This window comes from Sus scrofa, chromosome Y (assembly GCF_000003025.6).
Source record: "Sus scrofa isolate TJ Tabasco breed Duroc chromosome Y, Sscrofa11.1, whole genome shotgun sequence".
NCBI lineage: Eukaryota > Metazoa > Chordata > Mammalia > Artiodactyla > Suidae > Sus > Sus scrofa.
The window spans coordinates 2068697-2078553 of NC_010462.3; the positions used below are offsets into that span (position 1 = coordinate 2068697).

At 40.1% G+C, this 9857-nt stretch overlaps 1 long non-coding RNA gene across 1 annotated transcript in view; it reads left to right on the top strand.

The window, feature by feature from the left end:
* LOC110257915 overlaps positions 1–9225 on the top strand; it is a 49138-nt gene extending 39913 nt beyond the window's left edge. Inside the window, exon 4 of the long non-coding RNA XR_002340921.1 lies at positions 8678–9225. This is a non-coding gene — a long non-coding RNA (uncharacterized LOC110257915). The remainder of the gene's footprint in view (positions 1–8677) is intronic.

Here is a 9857-nt window from a genome sequence, read left to right on the forward strand (position 1 = left end):
CCAAGACCCCAGGGGGTGCTGAGAACCAAGTGAAATCTGCTACCATCGTGGGGTGGACCTCCCAATCCTGTCTGCCCTCAGGAAGTCCTCCTTTGCTTCAAAGAAACACTGTTAGTTCCATCAACACTCCAGAAAAGCCACACTGCCTCAAAAAAGATTGACCAACAACGACAGCCCTCAGGAAATATTCCACGGCAGTGACAAGGCAAACACTACCCGATAACGGAGAGTACAACTCCCTCAGGAGAAAGAAGACAACAAGCAAGATGAAGAAGCTGAGAAACCACCCCCAGTCAAACCAACAGGAGAACTCACCTAAAACAGTCAACAATGAAACAGATCTCTGCAGTCAGACAGACCTGGAATTCAAAAGAGAAATACTGAAAATACTGAAGGAATTAAGAGAAGATATGAACAGTAATGCAGATACCCTCAGAAAGGAGCTAGAAAATATAAGGAGGAGCCAAGAAAAACTAGAACATTCATTTGCAGAGATGCAAACTGAACTAGGGGCAGTAAAAACCAGAATGAATAATGCAGAAGAACGAATCAGTGATATGGAAGATAGAATAATGGAAATCACTCAATCTGGTCAACAGACAGAAAACCGAATCAAAAAACTGGAAAGCAATATAAGAGACCTATGGGATAATATAAAACGGGCCAATCTACGCATAATAGGAATTCCAGAAGGAGTAGAAAAAGATAAGGGAATGGAAAATATATTTGAAGAAATTATCGCTGGAAACTTCCCAAATCTAAAGGATACTGGATTCAAGATCCAAGAAGCACAGAGGGCCCCAAACAAACTGAACCCAAACAGACCCACACCAAGACACATCATAATAAAAATGGCAAAAGTTAGTGATAAAGAGAGGATCCTAAAGGCAGCAAGAGAAAAACAGAATGTTACCTACAAGGGAACCCCCATAAGAATATCAGCTGATTTCTCTACAGAAACACTACAGGCCAGGAGGGAATGGCAAGAGATATTTAAAGTGCTAAAAGGAAAAAATATGCAACCTAGAATACTTTATCCAGCAAGAATATCATTTAAAATAGAAGGGGAAATAAAAATTTTTCCCAACAAACAAAAACTTAAAGAATACAGCAACACAAAACCCAGGTTAAAGGAAATATTGAAAGGGCTTCTCTAAACCAAAAAGAAAGGAAGGAAAGGGAAGAAAAAAGAAAAGAAAAAAAAAAAAAGAAGAAGAAGAGGAAGAACTAGGACTGAGGAAACCGCAATCAGATAAGCCAGCATACAGATTTAATCATGAACATGCTTCAAACAAAATAAAATTAAAAAGAAAAAAATAAAAGAGTCATCAAAACCATAAAATGTGGGCAAGGGATGTTAGGAGGTAAATAATCCTTTTTGTTTGTATGTATGTCTCTCTTCTTAATTTTAATATAATAATGAAGTGTTTGAACTTACAGGACCATCAGGCTAAAACACACAATTATGGGAAGGGGTTAGCATACTTAAAAAACAGGGCAACCACAAGCCAAAACCAAATATTGCATTTGCAAAAAATGAAAAAAAAAATACACTCAAGCAGATAATAACAGGAGACCATCCAACCAAAAAAAAAAAAGAAGAATGGAGAACCATAGAATCAACTGGAACACGAGGATCAAATGGCAATAAATAATCATCTATCAATTATCACCTTAAATGTCAATGGACTGAATGCCCCAATCAAAAGACACAGAGTGGCTGAGTGGATAAAAAGGCAAAAACCTTCAATATGCTGCCTACAAGAAACTCACCTTAGGACAAAAGATATATATAGATTGAAAGTGAAAGGCTGGGGAAAAGTATTTCATGCCAATAGACATGACAGAAAAGCAGGAGTTGCAACGCTCATATCAGACAAAATAGACTTTAAAACAAAAGACATAAAGAAAGACAAAGAAGGACACTATTTAATGATTAAGGGATCCATCCAAGGAGAGGATGTTACTATCATCAACATATATGCCCCAAACATAGGAGCACCCAGATACATACAACAAATATTAACAGACATAAAGGGAGATATTGATGAGAATACAATCATAGTAGGAGACCTAAATACCCCCCTCACATCAATGGACAGATCCTCCAGACAGAAAACCAATAAAGCAACAGAGATCCTAAAGGAAACAATAGAAAAGTTAGACTTAATTGATATCTTCAGGACACTACATCCAAAAAAAGCAGAATACACATTCTTCTCAAATGCTCATGGAACATTCTCAAGAATCGACCACATATTGGGACACAAAGCGAATCTCAATAAATTTAGGAGCATAGAAATTATCTCAAGTATCTTCTCTGACCACAATGCCATGAAATTAGAAATCAACCATGGGAAAAGCAAAGAGAAAAAACCTACTCCATGGAGACTAAACAACATGCTACTAAAAAACCAATGGGTCAATGAGGAAATCAAGAAGGAAATTAAAAACTACCTTGAAACAAATGATAATGAAGACACAACCTCTCAAAATCTATGGGATGCTGCGAAAACAGTGCTCAGAGGGAAATTTATAGCAATCCAGGCCTTTCTCAAAAAAGAAGAAAGATCCCAAATTGACAACTTAACCCTCCACCTAAATGAATTAGAAAAAGAAGAACAAAAAAGTCCTAAAGTCAGCAGAAGGAAGGAAATTATAAAGATCAAAGAAGAAATCAATAAAATAGAGACTCAAAAAACAATAGAGAAAATTAATAAAACCAAGAGCTGGTTCTTTGAAAAGGTGAACAAAATTGATAAACCCCTGGCCAGACTCACTAAAAAGAGGAGAGAAAGAACCCAAATCACCAAAATTATAAATGAAAAAGGAGAAATCACAACGGATACAGCAGAAATACAAAAAACCATAAGAGAATACTATGAACAACTGTATGGCAATAAGTTTGACAATCTGGAAGAAATGGACAATTTTCTAGAATCTTACAGCCTGCCAAAACTGAATCAAGCAGAAACAGACCAACTGAACAGACCGATCACTAGAAATGAAATTGAAGAGGTCATAAAATCACTCCCTACAAATAAAAGTCCAGGACCAGATGGCTTCACAGGTGAATTCTATCAAACATATAAAGAGGAATTGGTGCCCATCCTCCTTAAACTCTTTCAAAAGGTTGAAGAAGAAGGAATACTCCCAAAGACATTCTATGAGGCCACCATCACCCTCATTCCAAAACCAGGCAGAGATACCACCAAAAAAGAAAACTATCGCCCAATATCATTGATGAATATAGATGCAAAAATTCTCAACAAAATCTTAGCCAACCGAATCCAACAACATATCAAAAAAATTATACACCATGACCAGGTTGGGTTCATCCCAGGTTCACAAGGATGGTTCAACATACGCAAATCAATCAACATCATACACCACATTAACAAAAAAAAAGTCAAAAATCATATGATCATCTCAATAGATGCAGAAAAAGCATTTGACAAAGTTCAACATCCATTCATGATCAAGACCCTCGCCAAAGTGGGTATAGAGGGAACATTCCTGAATATAATCAAAGCCATTTATGATAAACCCACAGCAAATATAATCCTCAATGGGGAAAAACTGAAAGCCTTCTCACTCAAATCTGGAACAAGACAGGGATGCCCACTCTCACCACTGCTCTTCAACATAGTTTTGGAAGTCTTAGCCACAGCAATTAGACAAACAAAAGAAATCAAAGGCATCCATATAGGAAGAGAAGAGATCAAACTGTCACTGTATGCAGATGACATGATTCTATACCTAGAAAACCCTAAGGACTCAACCCCAAAACTCCTTGAACTGATTAATAAATTCAGCAAAGTGGCAGGATATAAGATTAACATTCAGAAGTCAGTTGCATTTCTGTATACCAGCAATGAAACATTAGAAAAGGAATACAAAAATACGATACCTTTTAAAATTGTACCACACAAAATCAAATACCTCGGAATACACCTGACCAAAGAGGTAAAGGACCTATATGCCGAGAACTATAAAACCTTAATCAAAGAAATCAAAGAAGATGTAAAGAAATGGAAAGATATTCCATGTTCCTGGATTGGAAAAATCAATATTGTGAAAATGGCCATCCTACCCAAAGCAATCTACAGATTCAATGCAATCCCTATCAAATTACCCATGACATTGTTCACAGAACTAGAACAAACAATCCAAACATTTATATGGAACAACAAAAGACCCAGAATTGCCAAAGCAATCCTGAGAAACAAAAACCAAGCAGGAGGCATAACTCTCCCAGACTTCAAGAAATACTACAAAGCCACAGTCATCAAAACAGTGTGGTACTGGTATCAAAACAGACAGACAGACCAATGGAACAGAATAGAGAATCCGGAAATTAACCCTGACACCTATGGTCAATTAATCTTTGACAAGGGAGGCAAGAACATCAAATGGGAAAAGGAAAGTCTATTCAGCAAGCATTGCTGGGAAACCTGGACAGCTGCATGCAAAGCAATGAAACTAGAACACACCCTCACACCATGCACAAAAATAAACTCCAAATGGCTGAAAGACTTAAATATACGACAGGACACCATCAAACGCCTAGAAGAAAACATAGGCAAAACACTCTCTGACATCAACATCATGAATATTTTCTCAGGTCAGTCTCCCAAAGCAATAGAAATTAGAGCAAAAATAAACCCATGGGACCTCATCAAACTGAAAAGCTTTTGCACAGCAAAGGAAACCCAAAAGAAAACAAAAAGACAACTTACAGAATGGGAGAAAATAGTTTCAAATGATGCAACTGACAAGGGCTTAATCTCTAGAATATACAAGCAACTTATACAACACAACAGCAAAAAAGCCAATCAATCAATGGAAAAATGGGCAAAAGACCTGAATAGACATTTCTCCAAAGAAGATATACAGATGGCCAACAAACACATGAAAAAATGCTCCACATCGCTGATTATAAGAGAAATGCAAATCAAAACGACCATGAGATACCACCTCACACCAGTCAGAATGGCCATCATTAATAAATTCACAAATAACAAGTGCTGGAGGGGCTGTGGAGAAAAGGGAACCCTCCTGCACTGTTGGTGGGAATGTAAACTGGTACAGCCACTATGGAGAACAGTTTGGAGATACCTTAGAAATCTATACATAGAACTTCCATATGACACTGCAATCCCACTCTCGGGCATCTATCCGGACAAAGCTCTACTTAAAAGAGACACATGCACCCGCATGTTCATTGCAGCCCTATTCACAATAGCCAGGACATGGAAACAATCCAAATGTCCATCGACAGAGGATTGGATTCGGAAGATGTGGTATATATACACGATGGAATACTACTCAGCCATAAAAAAGGATGACATCATGCCATTTGCAGCAACATGGATGGAACTAGAGAATCTCATACTGAGTGAAATGAGCCAGAAAGACAAAGACAAATACCATATGATATCACTTATAACTGGAATCTAATATCCAGCACAAATGAACATCTCCTCAGAAAAGAAAATCATGGACTTGGAGAAGAGACTTGTGGTTGCCTGATGGGAGGGGGAGGGAGTGGGAGGGATTGGGAGCTTGGGGTTATCAGTCACAACCTAGAATAGATTTACAAGGAGATCCCGCTGAATAGCATTGAGAACTATGTCTAGATACTCATGTTGCAACAGAAGAAAGGGTGGGGGAAAAACTGTAATTGTAATGTATACATGTAAGGATAACCTGACCCCCTTGCTGTACAGTGGGAAAATAAAATTTAAAAAAAAAAAAAAAAAAAAGAAAACCCCCAAGGTAGTTATAAACATTAAATCATAAATTGTAAACCTTCTGTTTTACGTGAATATCGTATCAGTTACAACACAAAGATGTTACATTTTATATGAACATTAGCTACTGCATAAAGATTTTATATAGGAGTTCCCGTCGTGGCGCAGTGGTTAACGAATCCGACTAGGAACCATGAGGTTGCGGGTTCGGTCCCTGCCCTTGCTCAGTGGGTTAAGGATCTGGCATTGCTGTGAGCTGTGGTGTAGGTTGCAGACATGATTTGGATCTCACGTTGCTGTGGCTCTGGCGTAGGCCGGTGGCTACAGCTCTGATTGGACCCCTAGCCTAGGAACCTCCATATGCCGCAGGAGAAGCCCTAGAAAAGGCAAAAAGACAAAAAAATAAAAAATAAAGATTTTATATAAATATTATATAAATTATGAAAATTGTAAGCATCCAAATATTGAGCCCGAGTGTTGGTGGCTCACAGAATGGGCAGGAACAGATTTCCAAGTGAGGGGGACAGGGGTAGCACCTGTGATGCAGCATTGCTTTGGGGAAATAATCAAAATAACGTCCCCTTAAAGACATGGCCCTCTAGGGAAAATAAGGAAACAAGGAGGGAAAATTAAGATTCCCTGCCCCAAATGCTACCACCCCCAGCATAATCATCCACTAACAAGACTCCATTGTTGAGTAGCGTTGGTGGCTCAGAGGATTAAAGATCCAGCAACGTGGGTTGCCACTGTGGCGCAGGTTCGATCCCTGGTCCCAGAACTTCCACATGCCACGGTCACGGCCAAACAAAAGTGAACAAACAAAAAACCCACATTTTACAATGGTCACAGGAGAAACGGGTCTAAACCTAGAAGCTGTGTTCACAAAATGCCCAAGAACAGGAAGGAAAATCAAAGGAAACAAAGTTACTGTAAACTATTGTATCTAGAATGGATAATCTACTATGTAGCAGTAGAATGGACATCCTGCGTACAGCACAGGGAACTCTATCCAGTGTCTCTGGATAGACTATGATGAAAGGTAATATAAGAAAGGGAATGTATATATATGTATAACTGGCTCATTATGCTGTATAGCAGAATCTGGCACAACATTGCACATCACCTAGACTCTAATAAAAGTGAAATAAAAAATTTTTTAAAAGAAGAGTGCACTAAGCATGCACTTAATGACTGCTCTCCTAGGAAGGTCTTTTCCCTTTTATTGATATTTTTCCAATCAAGTTTGTAATTGCAAAACTATGCCTAGGCTGTTTGCAAAGATGTAGCTAAATGAAAATTACACACACACACACACACACACACACACACACACACACACACACACACACACGGTCAGAGAATTCATTAGCAATTTGCTCTAGAAATCATGTGGGTGGTTAGGTGATGAGTGGCGCAAAGGAGTGTGAGGTTGTGGGAGCCACATGCCTGCCTTTTCTGTTGGTCCAATCCACAAATCATTTCCTGGTTTCTAGATGAGCCCTTCTGTGCCGATTAGCTCGTGACAGTGATTAAAAATTCACATCTAGAGTGGATAAGCAATGAGGTGCTACTGTACAGTGCAGAACTATATCCAGTTCCTTGGGATGGAACACAATGGCACATAGTATGAGAAAAAGAATGTGTGTGTATGTGTGTATATATGAGCAGATCACTATGCTGTACAGCAGAAATTGGTACATCACGGTAATAAATCAACTATACTAATTTTAAAAACATAAATATAGAAATTTTTTAAAAAAGAAAATTATTCCAAAAAGGAGAGAAGACAGGAGTTGAGACGTAGTTGATGAAAATTCTCACTCCAAGCAGAAAAGCAAAAGTAGCAAAAGCCTCCAGGTCATCCTAATCCTGGGAAATTCCGAGACAGCAATATTTCTACTGAACTCCATGTGGTACTTGACCTGATGCAGTGTCTGGCAAGCTGTACCCCACACTTCTGGTTTTCTGGTTTCCCTAACAACAGCATCTAAGAGAAAGGCTATCCCTGCCTGCAGCCAGCAGCAGGTGTTGGCAGTTCCATTGGTTGAGCTTCCAGTCTCTCTCTTTCTGAAAGATGAGGCTTGTCCAAACACGAAGCATACCCAGCATTTTGGGAGAAAATCCACATATGTAAAATGGAATACATCTCCTGTGAATTTTAGCTAAAAAGTATAAAACTAAGACACAAAGGAATCTTGCTCCATCCCCTAACATATAGCCTAAGAGGAATGTCATGGTTGCAGAAGCCATGAAAAGGAGATGCCAGCTATTTCCAGTATAATATTTGAGAGAAGATACTTGAACAGAGAGATAATTGTCCTGCTGTACAGCACAGGGAACTATATCCAATCTCTTACAATAGAACACGATAGAAGACAATGTGAGGAAAAGAATGTGTAATATATATGTATGACTGGGTCACTTTGCTGTACAGCAGAAATTGACAGAACATTGTAAATCAACTATAATATTAAAAGTTTTTTTGTTTTGTCTTTTTTAGGGTTGCACCTGCAGCATACAGAAGTTCCCAGGCTAGGGCTTGAATCAGAGCTGCAGCTGCCAGCCTGCACAACAGCCACAGCCATGCCAGATCCAAGCCATGTCTGTGACCTACGCCACAGCTCACGGCAATGCCCGATCCTTAACCCACTGAGCGGGGCCAGGGACCAAACCCTCATCCTCGTGGATACTAGTTGGTTTCCTTGCCACTGAGCCAGGATGGGAACGCCTAAAGAATATTTTTTAAAAAGAAGTGACACAATTAAGTTACCCTATTCTTTGTGCATCTCCAAATAGACTGGGCAATATTTGATAGTTACAGAATTTTCCCATGTGATCCATTCCAGTTCCTCTCTCTCTCCTTTCTCCCTCTTCTGTGTGACTAATTCTAATTCCAGTTTGTCTCTCTTTTTCTCTTTCTTTAGGAAGCCTGGGTATTGCCCACCAACACTCCATCCAGTTCTCCCATGGCCTGCCTTGAGGTCTACCAAGCATTTAAAAGTCACCTTACCTGCCTGGGTAAGTTTAACCATATGTACCAATATTTCATCAAGCGATGCATACAAAAGGGAGAGAGAACCCAGCTGAAGGGTGGCTACAGTGACAGGCATAGGCTCTGGGGATGATCAGTTAAGACCACAAGCGGAGACACAACTGAGGCACAGTTGTGACACTGAGACACAGGACCACAAACTGATTCAGCTCTGATGACGGTGGTGGTCGTCTGAGACAGCACTGCCATCATCCTTCCGTGAACATGATGCTGACGTACTTCTGATGGCTCCCTCAATGCGAAGTCTGACTTGAAATTTGGGAAAGGAACCTGCAGTAAAGGGGATCCAGTGCCACTGGGCCTTCACTTCTTAGAGGGTAATCACACCTCAGTTATGTCCCCTTGTCAGAACAGCACAGACTCTTGGGAGTTCCCTGGTGGCTCAGAGGATTAAGGATCTGGCATTGTCTGGCTGCTGTGGCTCAAGTTGCTGCTCTGGCATCGGTTCAATGGATCCCTGGCCTGGGAACTTCCACATGCCATGAGCATGCCCTCCCCTTCTGCCCCCCAAAGCCATTTGCCTATACCCAGGTCATAAAAGAACTTTCCCACTATTTCTCATGTGGCTTTATTTCCTTTACATTTAGATTTTGGGCCCCTCAGGGATTCATTCTTGGATCTGGAGTACAAAATCAATCTTTTTTTTTTTTTTTTGTCTTTTTAGGGTCACACCCACGGCATGTGGAAGTCCCCAGGTGAGGGGTCAAATTGGAGCTGCAGCTGCCAGCCCACAGCCACAGCAATGAGGGATCCGAGCCACATCTGTGACATACACCACAGCTCACAGAAACACCAGATCCTTAACCCACTGAGCGGGGCCAGGGATCAAACCTGCGTCCTCATGGACAGTAGTCAGGTTTGTAACCTGCTGCATGACAACAGGAACTCCCCAAATCAGTCTCATTTTTATCTTCTTTCAAAGGCCTGCAGACATTTGTCCTAACACCATCCGTCAAAACATCCATCATCCCACACATGATTGGAGGTCTAACTTCATCCTATACTAGAATTCTATATGGCATTCGGTCTGTTCCCTACTACCTATTCTGTTC